This window comes from Staurois parvus, unplaced genomic scaffold, assembly GCF_062004578.1.
Source record: "Staurois parvus isolate SC_StPar_1 unplaced genomic scaffold, SC_StPar_1.0 ptg000454l, whole genome shotgun sequence".
In the NCBI taxonomy this organism is placed as follows: domain Eukaryota; kingdom Metazoa; phylum Chordata; class Amphibia; order Anura; family Ranidae; genus Staurois; species Staurois parvus.
In genome coordinates, this window is record NW_028318250.1 from 11642628 (window position 1) to 11664776 (window position 22149).

Here is a 22149-nt window from a genome sequence, read left to right on the forward strand (position 1 = left end):
TTTTATATCATAAACCCCAGAATAACACTACCCAATTTATTGAAAATTTTAAATTATTATGGGGAGCTATCAAATCTGAAGATTAATCCCTCAAAATCAGAGATATTAAATATTACAGTTTCAGAAAAAGAGAAACACATCCTACAGAAAGCTTTCCCCTTTGTATGTAAGGAAAGAGAATTTACCACTTCCAGTCCGGACACTTTTACCCCCTTCCTGTCCAGGCCAATTTTCAGCTTTCAGTGCTATCACACTTTGCATGACAATTGCGCGGTCATGCAACACTGTACCCATATGAATTTTTTAGCATTTTTTGAGACAGAGAAAGCTTTATTTTGGTAGCATTTATTCACCACTGGGATTTTTATTTTTCTTGCTATGTAAATTAAAAAGTCCAAAAAAGTGTTTTTCTTATAAAATTTTGCAAATAAATAGTATTTCATCATAAATCTTGGCCAAAATTTATTCCATTATATTTTTAGTAGAAAAAAAAAGTAACCCAAATTAGTTTTTTTACATTTTTTTTATATTATTTTTTATTTTATTTATTTTTTTACATACTGTCACCCTAGCAGTACAGTATCACCATGGTGACACTGTACTACGTGTGGGGGTGATGAAGATTTTTTTTTTTTTACACTGATTGCTTTTACACCCATAAAGGCTTTAAAAGCAATCATTTCTCCTTCTCTCTAGCTGCATTCTTGCAGCCATTGAGAACTATTGAGTGAGCTGTGATTGGTCACGGCTTGTCACATGGTACAAGGATGTTGTGAATAGCCTTGTACCATGTGACCTCTGTGATCATTCACAGATTTCACACGTAGTAAGCAATGATGTCACACGTGACATCTTGCTTATTACTCTGCATGTGATCACTGATTGGCCAATCAGTGATCACATGATTGGGACCTCGTACAGAGGTCCCGTCCAACGATCGGTGTTCCCCTGTGTCCAGAGGACACAGAGGGCACGGGATCACGGTGCTGCACGCTCCCAAGGAGCACGCACAAGCAGGAGGCGTGGAGGCCATTTATAAACGGCCACCCGACCCTGGTCTGCCACCGTCCGGCCGTTTATATACAATGGTGGGACGGGCGGTGGTTAGGTTACTTAGGAGTAAAGCTTGCCCCCTCCTTGAAAAATATTTATCAGATTAACTATATCCCATTAATTAATTAATTAAATAAGGGAAGAATTGAAGACATTATCTATTGAATCACTCTCCTGGGTGGGACGTATAAATATAATAAAGATGGTGATAGTCCCAAAGATTCTATATAAGTTCCACATGCTTCCAATAGAACTACCAGGATCCTTTTTTAGGATTACAAAAAAGATGATAACTAAATATATATGGGTAAATAAAAAACCTAGAATCAGTCATGAAGTATTGTTCAGGGTAAAGAGAATGGGGGTTTAGGAGTGCCAGATTTTAGGAGATACTACCGTTCTGTGTAGTTTTCAGGAATAGCAGATTGGATGTATAATACACAAGGGAAAATTAGATAAACAATGGAAATTACACTAAGTGGGTTACAATTGGATAAGATAATTTGGATTCCACAAAAGTTTTGCAATCTTTTGGAAAATAAGAGCACTTTAACACAAAATGTTATAAGAGAGTGGGACGGATTTTACAAGCAAGTGCGGTGGGAGTATAATTCACTGTTAATGCTGCTGGAGGGAACTTTTTTTTTTCCTCCAGGGAAAGAGAATATTGTAGGTAAATGGATAACAGATAAAAATGCATGTTTGAAAGATATCACGGAAAAAGGAAAATTACGTTCTTTTGTAGATTTAAAAAATAAGATAGGATTATTTTGTAAGTTAGATGAATGGAGGTATCACCAATTGAGACATTTTGTGGTAACCATCCCGCAGCCACAAAGGGCAGTGGAGAACATGCACCCTTTGGAATGTTTATTTAGTCAGGAAACAATACGTGAACATGTAACCTCCTGTATCTATAAAATCCTTATTAACATTCCCGGATGTGTTTCTCCATCGTTCTTGGGAAAGAGGGAAAAAGAGCTCGGATTAAAACTGGAAGAACAGAGAAAAGGAAAATATTGAAATTAACACATGGTGCTGTAGATATGAGAGTAGTGGAAATTAACAATAAATGTTTAATCAGATGGTACTATACACCTACTGTGCTGCATAAACAATGAGCTCAGAGTTCACCTTTAGGTTGGAAGGGTTGCGGGGGGAAGGAACAATGCACATATATGGTGGGAGTGTCCTAAAATACAGGAGTTTTGGCAAGAAATAATACAACAAATTCAGGAGATAACCGGAATTAAAATACCAAACAACCCTTGGGCCTGTATATTTCATAACTTAGATTTTACAGTGAAACATTATAAGAACAACATAATATTTAATTTAATAAATGCGGCTAAGGGATTGATACCTAGATTCTGGCAGAGATGGGAAATCCCCAATATAAAAGACTGGATAATCACAGTGGAGTATACGTACAGGATGGAGGAACTGTGCCATATTAGAGAGGATAAAGTTGGAAAGTTTAGAAAAATCTTGGAAAAATGGATAAGCTATAAAACAACTAAGAGATACTTAGAACAAGTAGCAATGTAGAAGACAGGAGGGGGGAAGACTGAAGGTTAATTTTTCTGCAGTTTTGATACTTTCACCAAGTGGGGTAGGAGGTGGAAGACAGATGATAGAGGTTAATCGAGGATTTGGGTGCCTGGGGGGGGGGAAGCGGGGTAGAGGGAGGGAGAAGGGGGTGGGAAGGGTTTTTGGTAAAAATTGTGATATGGAAAATATGTGAGTTTAATAATTTAAATAACTGTCTGTTTTATAATGTTAAAATTAATAAAACATATAATAATAATAATAGTAGTAATAATAATAATAATATTAATTATAATAATAAACAAAAAAAAAACCACCTCTTAGTTTCCTGCTGTGCAGAAATATTCACTTGTACATCCATTCCATATCACTTATGTCAACTCCTGGACTCATAGTAAAAATCAAACAATCAAAAAAGCAGACACAAATTAGTTTCCAATCGTTATCCCAGTACCGCTAATCATTTCCCTGGTCTATCCTACCAACATCAAGTCCAGTCTCTATCTGATTACTTCAATCTCCATCTTAAGGTATATTCAGAGATTCAGAAATGTTATGCGCCAGAAAATGAAGTACACTGATATGATATCCTCTTTGTTGCTATGTAGGTGGGCCTGCAGCTATGCTCCACTTTTAAAGAATACTTTTAACTTACCTAGACTTAACAGTCTTCACTCCCCTCTCCATACTAAGAATACCCTCTTGAACCGTGCTGGATTTATAAAGAAGCAGAAGGGGCAACTGCCCTGGGCCCCCCTGAGAGAGGGGGCCCCCAGTATGCAAAAGTAATATAAAACAATATAATAAAATATACAAAATGATAAAAAAATGAATAATAATAACATCATATAAAATTTATAATTAAAAAAATTTCTTTTTTTTTTAAATGTATCTTAGGAACTAATATTTTGCTGCCCATCATCTGTAAACATTTTACTTTGGACTGGTATATTGTATCATTTTAAAAAATGAATTTTGGTGGCTCAAGCAAACTACACATAGAGCTTACTGCATGTGTGTGCATACATGACCTCAGAATGATGTTGTGTCTATGAATTGAAATTCAGACAAAATTTTCATTATTCAGAGATTTGGATTTATCCGAATTTCCAGATCAGAATAGTAACAAATTTCAATCAATCTGAAATAAATTATAATGAAACAAATTATGAAATTTTAAATATTAATTCAAATTCAAAAATGAATTTGAAAATGAATTTAAATTAAAACATGTATTTGAATTTGAATATGAATAAGAATTCGAAATGGAAACATATTGCAAAAAATACAATAAGGTACTGTATAAAAGTGAAATAAGATGATGATTCCTACATAGGCTGCTTTATAGAATAGAATAGAAAAGAATAGAACTAACATGAATAGACTAAAATAGAATATAAAAGAATAAAATACAGTAGAATAGAATAGAAAAAATAGACTAGAATATAATAAAATAGAATGAATATAGTTGCCATGTGAAATTAAAATTTTGAGATTCAAATTTTGAAATTTCAGTCAATTTGAAAATAACGAATATACGAAATGAATCTGAATAAGCAAAATACATTCCAAAACAAAGCATTCTAACATGGCAAATATGACTAAACAAAATTATTAATTTGACAAATGAATCCAAAACAAAACAAATGTTTCTGTCATACACATCTCTAGCTGTGTCATGCATTTTAAAAATGTGTGACTGTCATTGAGAATGTGCCCCGGGCCAACCCAAGGTCTAAATCTGGCCCTACCGTTGTGCTTACTTCAGATTACCAGGAAACCTGATGCAGAAGTCAGGAAGGTTGGGCTGAGCAGGGCTCCTGTTCTCTTCTGAACGAGCAGAGGCATGCAGTTCTATGCATGCTTGACCTATTCTACATTAGCCCTAATGGAGAAGCATATTTGGAAATTTGCAAATAATTTGGCTTTCCTATTCGAGTCTTTGGAGAAAAGCTTCACGTGGGCAAGACTGTACAGCCTCATCAGTTTAAAAGAGGACAGGCACGCTTGGCAGCATAAGCTGTGGCTCCTGCACTGGTCCATCTACTGGTTTAAGGTACACAAATTGTATACTGAGAATGGAGAGGGCAGTGAGGGGGGGAGATGTTAGGTTTAGATTAATTAAAATGAAATAGCTATCATCCTTCCTGTAAGCTGTAATAACTCTAGGTGTAAGTACTAATACCATGGTTCTATCCATTTTTCCTCTTAACTGGACACCTCGGAAGCAACCAAGCTGTATTAACCCTAGTTCTACAAGTATTTTCATTTCTTTAGCTCAGCCAGGAGGGGGGACTCAGCATGCAAATTTCTAGAGGATTTCCACACTACAACACACCATCATTTTGTATTTCTGTTTAATGAATCATAAGAATTATAGGAACATTACAAATGTTTTTTCCTGAGCGGGCTATTAGTTTGTTTCTCTGGGCTTCTAATAGAAGACATGCTTCATTTAAAGCACTGAGAAACCCCCAGGCTGCCAGGAAATAAATGGTATTATTCTAGGCATTTGCTTCATTTTTAAATGATCTTATCAGGAAATATGCAGGAGTATTATAGTTGAGCTTATTATTTCCCACCAGTGCTCTGCAGGTGCTATGTTGCCGAATACAGTGATTGCCCTGTATGTAAAATAACAGGGATGGCTTCGTTTTTTGAGATTACCTGGTGCTATAGATGTTTTACATAAAGCCTGTATTTTACATCAAAGCATAATATATGTTGTTAGTCTAAAATTCATTTGATAGATAATTTTTAAAGCCAGTGTTCTTTCCTGCAAGCATGGGAACTGATTTAAAGTTGCAATTATCTATTAAATGAAAGAGATGTTATCTCAAGAGCCGCCTTTTTCATGTCTTGCAGATCCTTGAACAAGTAAAAGGAGCTTAAAAACCTCACAGGATTTCAACTGTTAATTCTGCTTTACATGTAGGTCATTCCATCTATTGTAATGTGGCTGATGCACATTTAAAAGGCAACTTAAAGTTGATGTGTGAATTTTATTGCATGGCTACATTGGTCCAGCTTGGACCAATGTAGGTGTAGCACTACCCCCTTTGAAGTCGCTGAGCTTTAGGTCCCCCTTATGCTCTGCACAGACAGGCAAATTTATTTTTCACACTATGCACACTGGAGTTAAAGAACAGTCCTTGTGATTGGTTTTGTGATTTTATTAGGGGTTAAGAATTTGGATGGGGTCTACGGGTATATGTGATGCCCTACAAATCTTGAGGACAAACTCCTTAGCAACTATGTGCAAAAATGTGAAAAGCAACAGTCTCTCTTTAGGGGGTGTACCTTTTCAGACCCTTGATGATTCCTTTTCTTCTTCTAGCTGCCTTGAGGGTATCCTTGGGAAAGGGGGCCCAGAAACTGCCAATTTAAAACAGCAGTCCAGGATGAGAAGCTAGTTGGGTATTCCACTGCCCTCTCCCCTTATCCGGCCCATGGGGTATAAGAGTACTCACACTGTCCTTTCCTGTCAGCTTGGTTGGTTGGTGGCTGCCTTCAGGCCTTACACTGAGCTGGCTCATTCCCTGCTGTTTATCATGTCCTCCCTAGAAGATGGTAGCACAGTGGAGATCCTCTTCTCCAGCAAGCTGCCTATAGATAGGCCCCCTCCCTGGGGCCCCCTGCCATACTCAAAACTTCTGCTCCTCACTCCATCTTCCACCCGACACTGACTGTGCTCTCCAGGCTTTGTGATATTTGAGGGTTGCCTTGATCAGCATGCCAAGCCTCATGCCAGGGGATTGGCCAAGGTCCCTCAGAAAAGCAGATCTGGGCCTCCTTCTCTCTTTCTCCCCTGTTCCAGAAAGCTCTTAACTCTCTAGAAAGGTGGGAGTGCTCCAGAAGCCCTGATCTGTAAGAGCCTCCCAGCCTGTCCTGAGGTAACCTCACTACCTCACTCCCAGACTGACTCATCCCAGGTTGCCACTCATCTTCTATCTTAAAAATAGAACAACAAACAGCCTATCTAGCTAACTGGGAGGGCGTTAGATCAGTATGCATATCTCTTACCTGAAAAATCCCTGTGAACGCTGCAAATCACTCTAGTAGTCTCTGCAACTCCAAAGATATTAGCAGATATCAGTGACTGCCCTTCTGCACAGTATCCACAGGGGGTCACTTGCTCAGCACTGCCATCATTCACAAAACACCTTATATACTTTATTAGTGAATACAGGGTGTTCTGTGATTGGATGAAATGGAGAGGCAGGTGGTGGCATCTTGAATCAATTGGAAAAATACAAAGTGTTCTGTGAATGGTGGCAGTTTCGAATGAATAAGACCCTGTGGTTTCTAAGCAGAAGGGCAGCCTCTCAGCACTGCATGCAGAAGACTGCTAACTACAGTGATTTGCAGCTTCCACCGGGATAGTTCAGGTATGAGATATGTAATGTATACTTACATTGGTGCAAACTAGACCTATCTAACTATGCAACAAAGTTCATACTTAAATTTCAGCTTTAAATTCCATGTAAGATTTAAATGTGTCAGTGCAAATGTTGATTGTTTAGAGAGAAAACAGGTGGCGCACACACCTAGTGCATTATCCAAGATTTATTGTAGGAATGAAATAATAAAAACATACTCACAGACGAAGCATGTATCTAAAAAGCATAGAAAAATGACAATGGCCACAACGGCGGGCAAGGTGTTCTCTGTATGGACAGAAAGAGCCAGGCATCAACAGCGAGGCTCTTTCTGTCCATACATCATACATCAGCATCAGAGGTTGGTCATCAGCTCTGAGGAAAGGGATTCATCCCCGAAACACATCAGCTATTTGACCGCACTGACAGTGAGAACACCTTGCCCGCCGTTGTGGCCATTGTCATTTTTCTATGCTTTTTAGATACATGCTTCGTCTGTGAGTATGTTTTTATTATTGCATTCCTACAATAAACCTTGGATAATGCACTAGGTGTGTGCGCCACCTGTTTTCTCTCTATCCAGTGGCTGATTTCCCCGTCTGAGGAGGGCTGCACCCCTGGAACATTTCCTTTGGTTGTCGCTGTCCTGGTACCCTTGGCTTCCCTTTTGGCTGTGCATATCCTGAGGCACTGGAGAGTACATACGATATCCGGTTCAAATGTTGATTGCTGATTTAGGGCCAATTCTCATGTGCTGTGTGCAGGGGCGGAGTGACAACTCGTGGGGCCCCTGAGCAATAGGGGATCATGGGGCCCGTGTGTCCTCGCCCACACCCAAAGCAAACCCGAAAAAGCCTATGAAATGTACCAGGGGCATCTCATGGGGCCCCTTACTGACCCCAGGCCCTCGAGCAGTGCCCGAGTTTCCGAATGGTCAGTCCGCCCCTGGCTGTGTGTTCCTGTACAATTCACATGCCATGTGCAGTGCGATTTTAGTCCATTTATCTGAGTGGGCTGAAATCAGGTTGGACTGCAGCAAAAGTAGTGTTTGCACTACTTTACAAAACACAAAGCAACCAGATCACATGGTACTTCTGTACCATGCAATCTAGTGAAGGCAAACACATTGCATTTGCGACCTACCTTTGGGGTGTCATTAGCATAGCACTGACACCCACAGCAGATCGCAAGTGCAGTGTGTTTTTAACACAGAGCAGGAAATGTGCACAGAACACACGTTTCTCGCACTGCAGGTGTTGCTCATTTGAGTCAAATTGCTGAAAATGTTAAGGTTTAATTGAACTTTCAGTTTAAGCCCAGGTTCACATACAGTATATGCGGTGCAGTACATCGCATGTGATTCACACAAGAACCTCACTGCATTCCTGTGCAAATCATGTGCGATTTGTGTGCGGTGTGATTGGAGCCATACATTTTGTATGGCTCTAATCACACCACACCAGCACCAAAAAGGTGCAGGTCCCTTTTTTTGGTCTGCACTAGAATCATATCGCATGGGTATTCACACCTATGTGATCCGATTCTGCACATCGCACCGCGTTTTGCGGAATGATTTCAGGGTGTTGTTAACTTAACATACACACCCTCAGCGGTTCGCATGAACGGGGTGCGATTCTGATGTGGTGCGGAATTCGCACAGAAAATGCTGCAAATTCCGGGCCACATCAATGTGAACCCAGTCTTAATCAGCTAACTACATTCCAGGTGCCTCAGAACCAAAAGTTTACAATTTGTTACAGTCTGCATTTTTTAGAAAGAAGCCATAGCCTGAGTAGGAAAACCTGTCCCATGCCAGCATGCTATAGAAAGGGACCCCTTTGGTTTTGGTAGGGAAAGCGATTTCTCTCCAGAGGTTTAACACACCCTCTACTGAAGAGAGCAGCAATCAGCAGGCAGCATAAGGTTTTCTGATTGTACACTTAAAGTGGTTCTAAAAGCTCAAGGTTATTTATCTTAATGCATTCTATCCATTAATGTAAATAGCCTTCTTGGTGCAGCTCCCCCCTTACACTTACCCGAGCCCGATATGGATCCAGCAATGTGCATGAGAGCAGCAGCTCTCTGGAGTCTCTCTTTCCTCACTGGCTCACACAGAAGCAATTGAACCAATGAGGAGAGAGCGGGAGGGGAGTCATGTTCCATGTTTCAATGGAAACACAGAGTACAGCTTGGGAGCAAGAGGCTTGCTATTGGGGGCACCTTAGAGAAGGGAGGAGCCAGGACCACTGGCAGGGGACCCAAAAAGAAGAGGACCAGGCTGCTCTGTGCAAAACTATTACACAGAGCAGGTAAGTATAACATCACTTTTTTTTTTAATGTTTCCTTTAGAAGCACATTACAGGTCTGACTCAGCAGGGGACATGTCAGACATCTGCAGAGAGACTACTGCCTCCACAAAGAACAAGGGTCCTTCTCCACAACATGCTGGTAGGGAACAACCCTTTCCTAACAGGCTGTAAAGGATGAAATGTAAGAATTTGCATGCCTTTTGTAAACATTACACAAATACTGTATGCCTATACTATATGATTTTGAGATAGAGATTGCAGAGACAGGAGAGCCTTTAGTACTTTTGCAATGGGGCCCCATCACACATATTTAAGGTGTTTATTGCTATTTTAGTAGTGTAGCAGCAATATCAGTGCAGAATTTTGCTCTTTGTGATGCAGGAGGCAGGGGACATCAAGACCTTTCCTACTCAGCGTGGGCTGTCTGATGTATCTTTTTATGCAGTGTTCGCCAAGAAGTAATGATTTACATATGACAGTGTGCAATAGAGCTTAAAGCCTCAACGCTTTATAGCTATGCCATGTTTAAAAAGACAATAGTCATCAATCATCCTGATTTTATATGCTATAATATTTAACCCATACAATACCTTTTGGGGACAAACACATGCTTTGCTACTTCTCTTGTTTCCTTATTGTATTTTGATGAGATTAAATCAGTTAAACAATTTAAGAATGAGTCGTAGGTGCATTATAATTCTTTATGTAGCATACACAGATTTTAGAAGAATCAGGAAAACTCAAATTAATACATGAAAATTGTGAAACAAACAAATTGTAAAACAAACAAAAAAAGAACAGTACATTTGTTATGCATTTGTTACCATTAACCTTCTTAAAAACAGTTTTACAGTTAGAAATATAATTGACATTTTTATAAATTCCTTGAATCTTTCAAACAAGCAATCCGGTGAATGCTCATTCTTCAGTTATAAGATATTATATGGAAATGTATTTATTACAGGCACTTATATCGCATTATTAATTTATACAATGCATTACATATATTGTACGTTCACATTAGTCCTAGTCCTCAAGGAGCTTACAATCTAAGGTCCCTAACTCACATTCATACATACACATTCTTGGGTCATTCAAGTTGAGTATGAGCACAGTAAAGTAGCACAAAATTATAGGCGAGTAAATAAAAAACAATTATTACTCTTAGTAACATTAAGTAATGGTCAACAAATACAGCAAAAATCTCAATCAGTTCTGGATATCCAGCAAATCAGAATTTAACCAAGGGCCTCAATTCTGAGATGTTTCTGTCCCCAGTGAGCATAGGAGAAACTACTAAGGAATAAGGCTGGTTCACTTTGGACTCTCAGAAGCTGATAAAAAGGTTCAAATCTGAGATAAAAGATAAAAAGATAAAAGAGCTCTTTAGTTAGGAAGGCTAAAGTCCCTTTAACTTCAGTGAAAGAGCTCCTGTGCACTTGTTGGGGCCCAGTTGGAGCACTACAAGAATTCAGATCTTGGTTGCAACAAGTGGAAGTCCCTCAAAAGGATTTATGCAAGCACAGGCATTATCCCTTTAAGTGGTATTTAAGTGGGCAGTACTCCTTTAAGGGAAAGGATGAAATGCAGGTTTTAAGCAATATGTTTAAGGCATGAGCAGAGGCAATTGTTAACAATTTGTTAATTCCTCTCTAGGCTGCAGTACCAAATGGCAACAATGACAAGTGTCCCTTGATGAATGTAAGCCGATTGCAAAGGAAACAGTAGTGTGACTTTGCCCACAGGGGGCGGATACTGCAGCAGGCTCTGATGACTGGATTATGTTGGAGATGTGTTTGCTAATAGGCCAGGTGAACTAGGCCTCAACTTGTGTAACTGGTGAACAATGTCAGTAACTGCATAGAGAATAGCTGATGCAAGAGAATGTCAGTGACAATTTAATTGTCTGGAGATTGGGACTCTCTCACCTAGTCATCATCCAAGTTGCTGGTGGTTTTGCTGTAGATAGAGCCCCCAGCGGTTCCACAGTTCCTCCTGCAGAGTTCATTCCTGATTGCCAAACTCTGGCCGATATGGTAGTTCTCCAGATTCTTTGGCAATGGCAGTGGTTGGCTGTTCCTCCTTCTTTCTCTGCTCTCTCTTTCTCTGCGGCCTGGTCTGGTCCTCTGGTGTTCTCTCCTCACACCTTCCTTCCAGCTCTCTCCCAGCTCACTTCCTGCTTCTCTTCCCAGGCTTCTACATTCATATGCCTTTGCCCACACGCCAGTTCTTCTGGGAAATGTACTCACCCAATTAGCAGCCTTCTCACAAAGTCCTGCAGTTCAGCCTACAAAATTCATAAAGCTTTTCACCAGGATGTGTGCCACTGAGCTGCAGGACACTGCCACGTGTCTCATTTAACATCATACAGTCTGAATAATAGTAGGGTGTTACAGGAGGAAACCCAGGCAACCACAGGGAGAACATGCAAACTCCATGCAGGTAGTGTCGTGTTTGGGATTTTAACCAACAACCCCAGAGCTGCTAGGCATAAGCACTAACCACTTAGCCACTGTGCTGCCTATTGGTGACAACAGTGGAGCAAATCCTTGCCACACTGATACACTAGTGCACTTGATATACACTGCTCAAAAAAATGAAAGGAACGCTTTGAAAACACATCAGATCTCAATGGGGAAAAATATAATGCTAGATATCTATACTGATATGGAATGGGTAATGTGTTAGGAATGTAAGAATGCCACATCATTTGATTGAAATGAAAATTATCAACCTACAGAGGACTGAATTCAAAGACACCCCGAAAATCAAAGTGAAAAACTGATGCAGCAGGCTAGTCCATTTTGCTGAAATTTCATTGCAGCAACTCAAAATGGAACTCAATAGTTTGTATGGCCCCCACGTGTCTGTATGCATTCCTGACAACGTCAGGGCATGCTCCTAACGAGACAATGGATGGTGTCCTGGGGTATTTCCTCCCAGATCTGGACGAGGGCATCACTGAGCTCCTGGACAGTGTGAGGTGCAACCTGGCTGTGTCAGATGGACCGAAACATGATATCCCAGAGGTGTTCTATTGGATTTAGGTCAGCCGAGCGTGGGGGCAATTCAATGGTATCAATTAATTCATCCTCCAGGAACTGTCTGCATACTCGCCACAGGCATTGTTGTGCACCAGGAGGAACCCAGGACCCACTGCACCAGCATAGGGTCTGACAATGGGTCCAAGGATTTCATCCCAAAACCTAATGGCAGTCAGGGTGCCATTGTCTAGCCTGTAGAGGTCTGTATGTCCCTCCATGGATATGCGTCCCCAGACCATCACTGACCCACCATTAAAACGTTCATGCTGAATGATGTTACAGGCAGCATAACGTTCTCCACAGCTTCTCGAGACGTCTATCCAAGGAAAGTCATAGGTGTATGGAACCTGCAGACCAAAAATCCAGTCTAAATGAATCCAGTTGTAGGAATCCAATTATGAGGAAGGGGATGGAACAGTCTAAATACCAGGACAGGCTGTGGTGGAGTGAAGCAGTCCTAGAGTAACTGCCTGTCTCCTGGAATCTCCTCCATGCTCTTGAGACTGTGCTGGGAGACACAGAAAACTTGGCAATGACACATATTGATGTGACATCCTGGAGGAGTTGGACTGCCTGTACAACCTCTGCAGGGTCCAGGTGTCGCCTCATGCTACCAGTAGTGACACTGACCCTAGCCAAATGCAAAACTAGTGAAAAACAGTCAGAAAAGATGAGTAGGGAGAAAAATGTCAGTGGCCTCCACCTGTAAAACTATTCCTGTAGGGGGATTGTCTCATTGTTGCCCATCTAGTGCACCTGTTGTTAATTTCATTAACACCAAAGCAGCTGAAACTGATTAACAACCCCCTCTGCTACTTAACTGACCAGATCAATATCCCAGGAGTTTAATTGACTGTATGCTATACTCTGGCGTTCAGCTTTAAATCTTTGTAAATTGTTTTATCATAGCACTACATTTCACCAATAAAAGGTGCTGCAGGTAAAATCTGTGCAGACTGCATTGTTGATGAAAATACACAGAAGTTTTCACATCTAGTGATGGGCCTGGCTTTGTTTTGGAGAATAGTGTGGTGGTGATCAGGGACACTTTGCTGGCTGCACTGGTCTGGCAACACTGTGACAGGTATGGTAGCGATCAGGAGCAATGTGGCTAGCTGTACTGGTCACTGATGACACTCTCCTGATGTGGCAGCAAGGTCACAGCGATTACAGAAAATTTAATTTGCCCTGTACCCTGCTCTATATTCTGCTACATCCAATCTACGTTAGGCTGGGCAATGTGATTAACATTGAATTTACATTGGGGGAAGTTGTTTTATTTATTTACTTTTTTCAAGTAAAAGAATTTGTCATGATGTTTGTGTTTTTATGTACATTTAACTTTTTGGAATAAGCAATAAGGGTTTTTATTACTGCATTAAAGCATCTGACACTGGTTGGCTGCATTAGCCTTGCTAAAATGTACTGCACTGGTCTGGGGACACTGTCACTGGCATGAGGTTATCTTGGTCAATGTGGATGGATGTACTGGTATGGTGACACCTGGTGTTGTGGCGATTGGTCACAGCAATCACAACTAGATATGTGCGTTTCATTCCGATTTATTTTTCGGACGAAAATTCTATTTTTTTGGAGATTCAGATGTAGCGGGCGGCCACTGCATCATAACAACTGGTATTCCCCAGAATTTAAACAGCAAAATGTAAACAAAACAAGGTGCTGTTAATTTTTTTTTTAAACAACAGCGTGGGAGTCCTCCCAAATCCGTACCAGGCCCCTTTGTGTCTGGTATGGATTTTGAAGGGGAATCGCATGGCAATTTTTTATAAAAATGGCGTGGGGTCCTCCCTCAAAATCCATACCAAAACCTTATCCGAGCATGCATGCTCGGCAGGCCAGGGGAGGGGTGCTTTGGGGAACAAACATTTATTCCAAATGAACCAAAACAAATGCCACAGATACAAAACACATTCTGAAAATCTAATCGGTTCAATTAACAAATGCATCAAAAACTAAATTCTTCAATTAACAAATGCATCTAAAATGAAAATTTGCAGCATGCACATGTTTAATCACAACCAATTTCATTGACCCTGTACCCCCTTCTGTAATTTTCTGTGCCTGAGCTATAACGGTCTGGGGTAGCAGGGGAGGAGTTTTTTTATCGTCTTTTAAATAAAAACTTTTGTCACAGTGTATGTCTTTTTATTTAGTTTTAATTTTGTTGGCTGTAATAAGTAATAAGGGTTTTTATTACATTATTTAATATACCTGTTATAAAGGGAGCTTCCCAATTCTGTTAAGTCCCCCTCAAACTCCAACATCTTTAGAGGGACTGGATGTGGGAATAAAGCCCAACAGGATGTTAAGGCTCATGAATGTGTCCAAATGTGGTATCCCCCTTTATAATAAGGGGGCCCCCAGATATCCACCCACTGTCCAGTGGAATGAGTACAGGGTGCATTTTCTGCTTTGTCATTTGTAACTCCTGTCGAAAATGACAGAGTCCTGGCCAGATGCTGTTTGTAAACAAACACGTCGAGGATCACGGTTCATGTCATTGACCAAATATGGCCATGATTATATTTGGTTACTTAAATCACCTGTGATCCGTGGCTATATTGTTTACAAACACCAGGCATCTGTCATTTTGTGGTGCTATTGCATTGTCAGGCAGTGGGTCTTCATGACTGTTGACGTAAATGATGCTGGATTTATGTCACAGGGCAATGTTTAATTCCTATTTTGGGGGGAGGGGGATTTTTTTTATTAAATGATTTGTCAAAGGTGTCGGTGTGTTTATTAAATTTTAAAGCGGAGGTAAACAGACAGAAAAAGGTCGGTCCTGGGGAGCTTTTTGCCATAATGTACATTATGGTATACTTACCTAGCAAAGAGATTCATTGTAGAATTGTTGCTGGATTAATGTTGAGGGACAATGTTTAATTATTTGTTTGGGTGGGAGGGGGATTTTGTTTATTAAAAGTTTTGTCAAAGGTGTTGGTGTGTTTATTTACTTTTAAAGTGGAAGTAAACAGACAGAAAAAAAAGGTGGGTCCTTGGGAGCTTTTTGCCATAATGTACATTATGACGCACTTACCTAGCAAAGAGATGCATTGCAGCATTGTTATGTCTGCACTGCCCTCTACTGCTGGCACTTCCATCTACATCAAGTTTTCCTCTGGGTTTGAAGTCTTTGCTCATCTTAATTGTTTGGGGTGGGATGATGTAGCTCCTGGGCATGCACATGGTTGTTATTTCATCCCACCAAATAATTGTGCTGAAACTTTACACTGAGCTGCCCATGCAATCACTCATAAAAAGAGAATGCTGAAAGGTAGGTAAAAGCATTTATGACAGAAAAGACATACAGGGGGAGATTTAAGAAAAAAAAAAGAGAGCTCTGAATCTGGTGCAGCTGTGCATGGCAGCCAATCAGCTTCTAAATTCAGCTTGTTCAATTATGTTTTGCCAATAAAACCTGGAAGCTGATTGGTTTATATACAGAGCTGCACCATATTTTGCTCTCTCCAGTTTTAGTAAATTAACCCCATAGAGTCTCTTTTGCCAAAAAATGCCTACCTGGCAGTGTGTTTTTAATAAGGTGTACCAATGTACCCTATACTCATAACCTAGGGAGGGGATGTATATCTGAGAGTCATCTTCATTAAGTAGGAGCCTTCAGATTCTGATAACCCCCACCCCCCCCCAAGACACACACAAACCCCCACACAGGATATGGAGACAAGGCTCTAGTCTCTTCAACATGAGGATGAGGTCCTTGTCTCTTCAACATGGGGACAATGTGCCTTGTATAGGGGAGCTTTATCACCTTTCTTGCTAGGCACCTCCCAATGAAGGCATGCAGTATGGTCTGGCTCAAAAAAGAGAGCCGTGCACTCATTTCCCTTCCTTTCCTGCCCACCCAGAGTGCATTCCTGGATAAAGATCCAGTATGAAATTTAAGGTAAATCTGATGTTTGTTTTTTTAATGTCACTTAACAAAGTTAAATCACACTGTTCTTTAACTTCGCTGTGCAGCTTTAAAGTTTCCCAAAAGCATGTATTTTTTATGTGTTTTTTAAGTTGCCTTCAGACTCTTTTCCCACTGAATGGTATTTGTTTTTTGCTTTTTTTTTTGCAATGGCACCTAATATAAGTGTGCAGTTATCCATGACTTTTTTTTAAAGTGTAATTCCTTTCAAACACTAACTATTGTATGTTTAAAAATGTTCCCTCCCCCTCCTGCTACCTATGCTGCATAAAAAAAAAATGTGCATGCTTACCTATTTTTATTCTGCCCCAGTCACTTGATTCCTTTTATGAGTGAGCAGAGGCTGCAGAGGAGAAGAGGGAGCACTTGACAAAGGCTGGGAATTCTGGGAGCCATAATGTCACTCTTAGGGTCCAATGTCTCAGCGATTGTCAGCATTCCTTCCTGTTTCCTACAGAAGCCACTCACTGACATGGGGGAGCCAGAACTGCAGATCACATGACATAGGTTAGGTAGCAAGAGGGGAAAAGGAACATTTTTTAAAGTTATTTTTATTTAGGCTAGAATTCTGCTTTAACTATAGTTTACAAATTAACTGTAAAAAAGGCCTGTAAAAAATTACAAGGTTCACCTCCCATTGACTTCAATAAAGTTTATGTTAAGGATTCATGGACTTCACACTAGGTTCGCTGAACCTCCAATGAACTGAACTTGGTTTGACTTGCTCGTACCTACCTACCACCTGTAATGATTTTATTTGGTATCACACATCACTTAGCTATGTTGAGATTCATGACACTGAAACAGGAGGCAAGACATTAACTAGAGACAGGGTGTCACATACCTGGTCGAGGCCGAGCTGACGAGAGGACTGTACTAGACCTCTTGTCCTGTTTCCCCTGGGTGACAGGGTATAACAGGGCACAGAGTGGCACTGGTGCCTGTAGGAGATCCAATTCTGAATATCTTGGAAGCAGATGCAGAGCTGGAGCAGGTTAAGTGGTAGTAGGGAGATACTGGATCTCAGATGCGTTGTCAGATGGGCAGAGGTCAGCAACAACTGGGCAGTAGGCGTGCAAAGTCAGGAACCAGGAGCAGAGTCAGAGCCAGGCCAGGGTCACCATCAAGCAAGCAGAAGATGTACCGGAAGAGCAAGCAGGAAGCAAGGTCAGGTCACAAGCCAGAGTCTGCAATGGAGGTTCAGGAACAACCAGGATGAACAAGCTGGGTCAGGATACAGATGGGCACACGATCAGGTCACAAGCAGAAGGAGCTGGCGACCACTCAATGAACCTGAGTCCTGTAAGGCTTTAAATAGGCCACTAGGAGCCAAAGTCCATTAAACAAGCATGCTCACGCTAATGCTCATATGTACGTGCACGTGTATGCACATGTGCCCGTATAGACGTGCGCAGGGTCCTAATGCTGTGCACAGTTCTATGGACTGTTCTGTGTGCATGCACATTCCTTTGAACATGGGCATTGCTTTGAGCACTAGCATTTCTTTGTGCATGGTCTTAAGCATGACTTTCCTGACACAATAAATGTATTGAAAAGCCTTGTGCCTAGTAGTTCATGGAGCTCCCAGTTCCTGTTTTGCACTCAACACCTTTCCATTCACTTGCAGGTTACACTCCACCGCCTGCCAAGTTATGCAGGAAGGAAGGCAGCACTCTGCAGAGGCATGAGAAATTCATTCAGAGATGATGGCTATTAACGATATGACTCGCTTGAATGGATGAATACAAAACAAACTGGTAATCTGGAACAATTACTCACAGCTCCTATTCACTGAGCCTTTTGTGCATGTAATAAAACAGATGCAAATAAGAATATAGAAATACATTCGACAGGCAGGACAATGAAAGGTCACTTGATCACAGTGTTAGATTTTCTGCATAATAATGAAGCAAGCATTATTTATCTACACCCTTCACTTTACCTTTCCTATCTCACTTTGAAAGTACAGATTTGTGTGTCAGATTTAACAGGGATAATGAAATGCATGCCATGTTAGGTCATTGTCATTAGCTGGAGTTGGAATTACTAGGTTTAAGCAATCTTTATCAAGTGAAAATACAAAGCATCAGTTTTCAGAAACCTACAGAATTATGCTGTCCAACTTTTTCATGGTGGGGGCTGGAAAAATAAAAGCTCATAGCTATAGTTTTATGCTTTTATTTTCTGCTGATTTGATGCTGCCATACGAATAAAGGATGATAGTCAATTGTACCAGTAAGTATTAAAATTCATGGTAGGGCTGTACATCATTTTTTATTAAATTTTCTTTAGAACTTATATAATATTTCAGGGTTTTAAGTGTTAGCCTTGCCAGTGGAACATTGTAGCCTCACTTTTTCGAACTAGTGTATTATTGTATGGCAGGGAAGTAAATAACATTCAATTCGATTTTTTTCAGCACTTATGCTTGTACTGCTCTATAAATATCTATTTTTTTACAAAAATATTCAAATGGATTTGTTCCTCTAGGCAATGGCACTCCTCTGCACCTTCTAATAATGTCATTGATTGGGAATCAACTTCCATTAGCTGACCATGACTTTGCTGTAGTAGCAGAAGAATACCTGGTGCTGGAGTGAGGAACAGGTGAGTGTGCTATTAGTTTCTCTATTACTGGGCCTCCCCACTTGCTGTGAGCTGAGTTGTAAAAGAAAACAGAGAGGAAACCTGTTTACAAGGAGGGGATTCAAGACATTAGAAACTGGGACCAACATCCATTCTTCAGGGCAGAAGCCAGGGTCGCTGATAAGGGGCACCAGACCTCCTGTACTCAGGCCAGCAGGGGGGCCTGGGAAACAGGGTAATTGGATGTGGGCAGGAGAGGGGGTGATCGGTGTGACAGGGACAAATGCAAGAACCGATCCTCTGGGTGTCTCCCCCTGCAACAGCTGAAATTCGGCTTTTCCTCCTCTCCCTTCCATATGCTTTCGAGCTGCTGCAGGAAGAGACACATAGAGGACTGTTCCTGTAATTGCCCCCCAGCTGCACCGATCACCCTCCCTGTGCAGGATTCATGTACCCCTGATGTATGCCCCCCTCACCCTGCAGCACTGCTGCCTTGCCTTCTCTTCTCTACCACCTTCTGCTGCAAGCACACAGGATGGGAGATCATTGCAGGATGGAGAACTGGGGAAGGGGCCAGTAAATATGTCATATCCCCCCCCCCTTCTTTTTGTGAATGAACACAATTAGTACATGGGACTGATCTCTCAGTATGTTAATTCATAGCTGAAGCATAATAAACTGTGTTTACTCTGCTTCAGTTTGTGAATGAACAGGAGCCTCTGCACTTTCTATTCATTCACTGTCCAGTGCAGCTAAGGCTGTAGCAAAAGGGATGGATGAATCTATGCTTTCAGTTCTGTTCTCTGTCTGAAAAGTGAGAAATCCAAGCCTGTTTAAACCTCTGATATTTCACCAAGCCCCCCAACAATGCTGTGAAAAAATAAATAAAAATTGTAACAAAAATAATTTAGAAGATTGTGTCCCCATAGAGTAACACATACTGTCTACACACAGCTTCAGCCACATACAAAAAAAATCACTGATTCACACTGTACAGGACATAGCACCCATGTGAAAGAGCTCTAAGACATTATTCACACACAGTGCTTTAATTAAGTCAATGCAGGTATATCTTTTAAATTTAACAAGAATTTTAGATGACACAAAAGGTATTTTGTGTTCATGTCCGCTATTAATGATTTTAGCATATTTCTAGTGAAAATATTGTTTTAATTTTTTTTTTTTTGAGGGGGGGGGTGTCATGTAGGCTGTACAGCGCCCCTTGATTTCTTACGGGAGCCCAAGGAGAAGTCCTTACAGTCTATTAAGTACTGAAGTTTCCCATGGGAGAACTTGCAATTCAGGATCTGGTGGACCTCATATTCTTGAGACAGGTTGGTAGGATGGGTAGCCAAGGAAGAGATGCAAATCTATTTAAAAACAATGGCTTAAGTAGAGACACATGGAAGAAGTGAGGAATCTTCAGTTGAGTTTGCAAATGGCATTTATGAGTTTATAGCAAACCAGGCTGAATTTGGCAGGGTCTGGTGAATCAGAGTGCAAACTTCTGTAGCGCCACCCACAAAGAAGCTGCTTCGTAATTTTGGGTTGCCTGTTCTGTACCTTGACTCCAAGAACAACCTCAACCCCTAGACACACCTAGTTGGATGGAAATCACTGCAACCACAAATAAGAGCACAAGTGGAAAATACCCCTATCCTCATTGTGACACAAAATAATCACACAGTTTAAAGTGAACCAATGTTTAGATTGTATTGAAGTTTTAGAAAAAGTCATGTAAACATAAAGAGACCATGGTAATGATGTCAAAAAGATAATCACACTGAAAATTTAAGTCAAAGGGAACATACACAGTACCACTTTAAATAGACCCAAGTGTCCTGCAGGACCAGAGTTTAAACAATAATTCCAGCACTGAGATGTTTCTTTACCAAAGTGAGCCAAAATAAAGTATAAAGACAAGTCAGGCTAACTCACTTATGGGTTCTCAATGACTAGAAACAGGGTTTAACTCTCAAAATGAATTTACGTTTAACAATGCCCTCATTAATATTACTCCCAATTATAGGAACAAATTCTCCTGCGCGCTTGTTTGGGCCCTTGGTTGTGCACATTGGAGTTGAAGTTCTTTTGGGATGGAAACAGGATCTCCTGAAAAGTGTACAGTGGTAAGAAAAAGTCTCCCTTAGACTCATGGTAAAGAAACTGGGGAGGGTCCTTTTAACACAGAATATAAAGGCAAAAATTGTGAAGGTTGAGGAAGGGGCGGGAATAGACTTCAGTGGAATTGGATTCCTATAGGTGGGGAACTGGCCTCACAAAAAAATTCCTTTACAGCTGGAAGATATTTGAGATGAGATACTAACAGTATTCCTTCCTGCAAGGACACAGCGTGCAGTGGCAAGAGTCCTGCATTCAGAGAAATGGGGGAGACACTAAAACAGTAGGCCTCAGTACTGAATGTGCTAGTAACTCTGTGTCTCAAAGTAGAAAACTATAATGCAAGGTGTACTGGACTGAAGCAACTGGAAACAACAGAATCTATTGTAACTGGAGACAGTCTGGGTTATGGAACCCTTTTACCTGGTCTGTAGTCTTAGCAGAGTAAAGGATGGTCCCTCAGTTGGGGGGCAACCTTGTTCTCTCGGACCCTCTGAGGAAGAAGCAATGTCAATAATGATACCATAATCTGCTTGCCTGCAGAGTTGACTCTCCTTCTTGTCAGCTATACCGGTAATCTGTAGTCCCTCTTCTCAGCTCTCTGGTTTGAGCCGAGCTGACCTGGGGCCGCTGAGTCCTACACTAGCTTCTCGCACACATCCTGCTTCTATCTCCCCCCATAGCACTGTCCAGCTCCTTTCCTGGGCTCCTGCTTCTCTCCTCCAGCTGCTGGGGCATGCTGGGGACTTTAGTCCATTCCCCATTAAATCCTATAGGCTCCCTGTCTTCTAGGACTACATGTCTCAAGATCCTCGTGTCCTCCACCACCTCCTGATTGGTCCTAGGAGTGCTAGGAGGAGGATGGAAGGAAACAGAGTGGGCGACAAAACACAGGGCCCACTATCGTGTCTCTCCTGCCCCTGACACAGCCGCTGCTGACAGGAGAAGGGAGGGGGAGATGAACAGGAGACACAGAGCTGCTGTCATTTGCAGCGATGGTGGGCTAAGCAGTGGGAGGGGGAATGGAGAGAGCGGGCAGAGGCGGTGGCTGGCACCTGCTGCACTTCATAGACTGTATCTTGAGACAGATGTTTCTCATTGCCAACCAAACCTTATTACCAGGTTTAAAAACTGTTGATCAGTGAAGCAGCTTG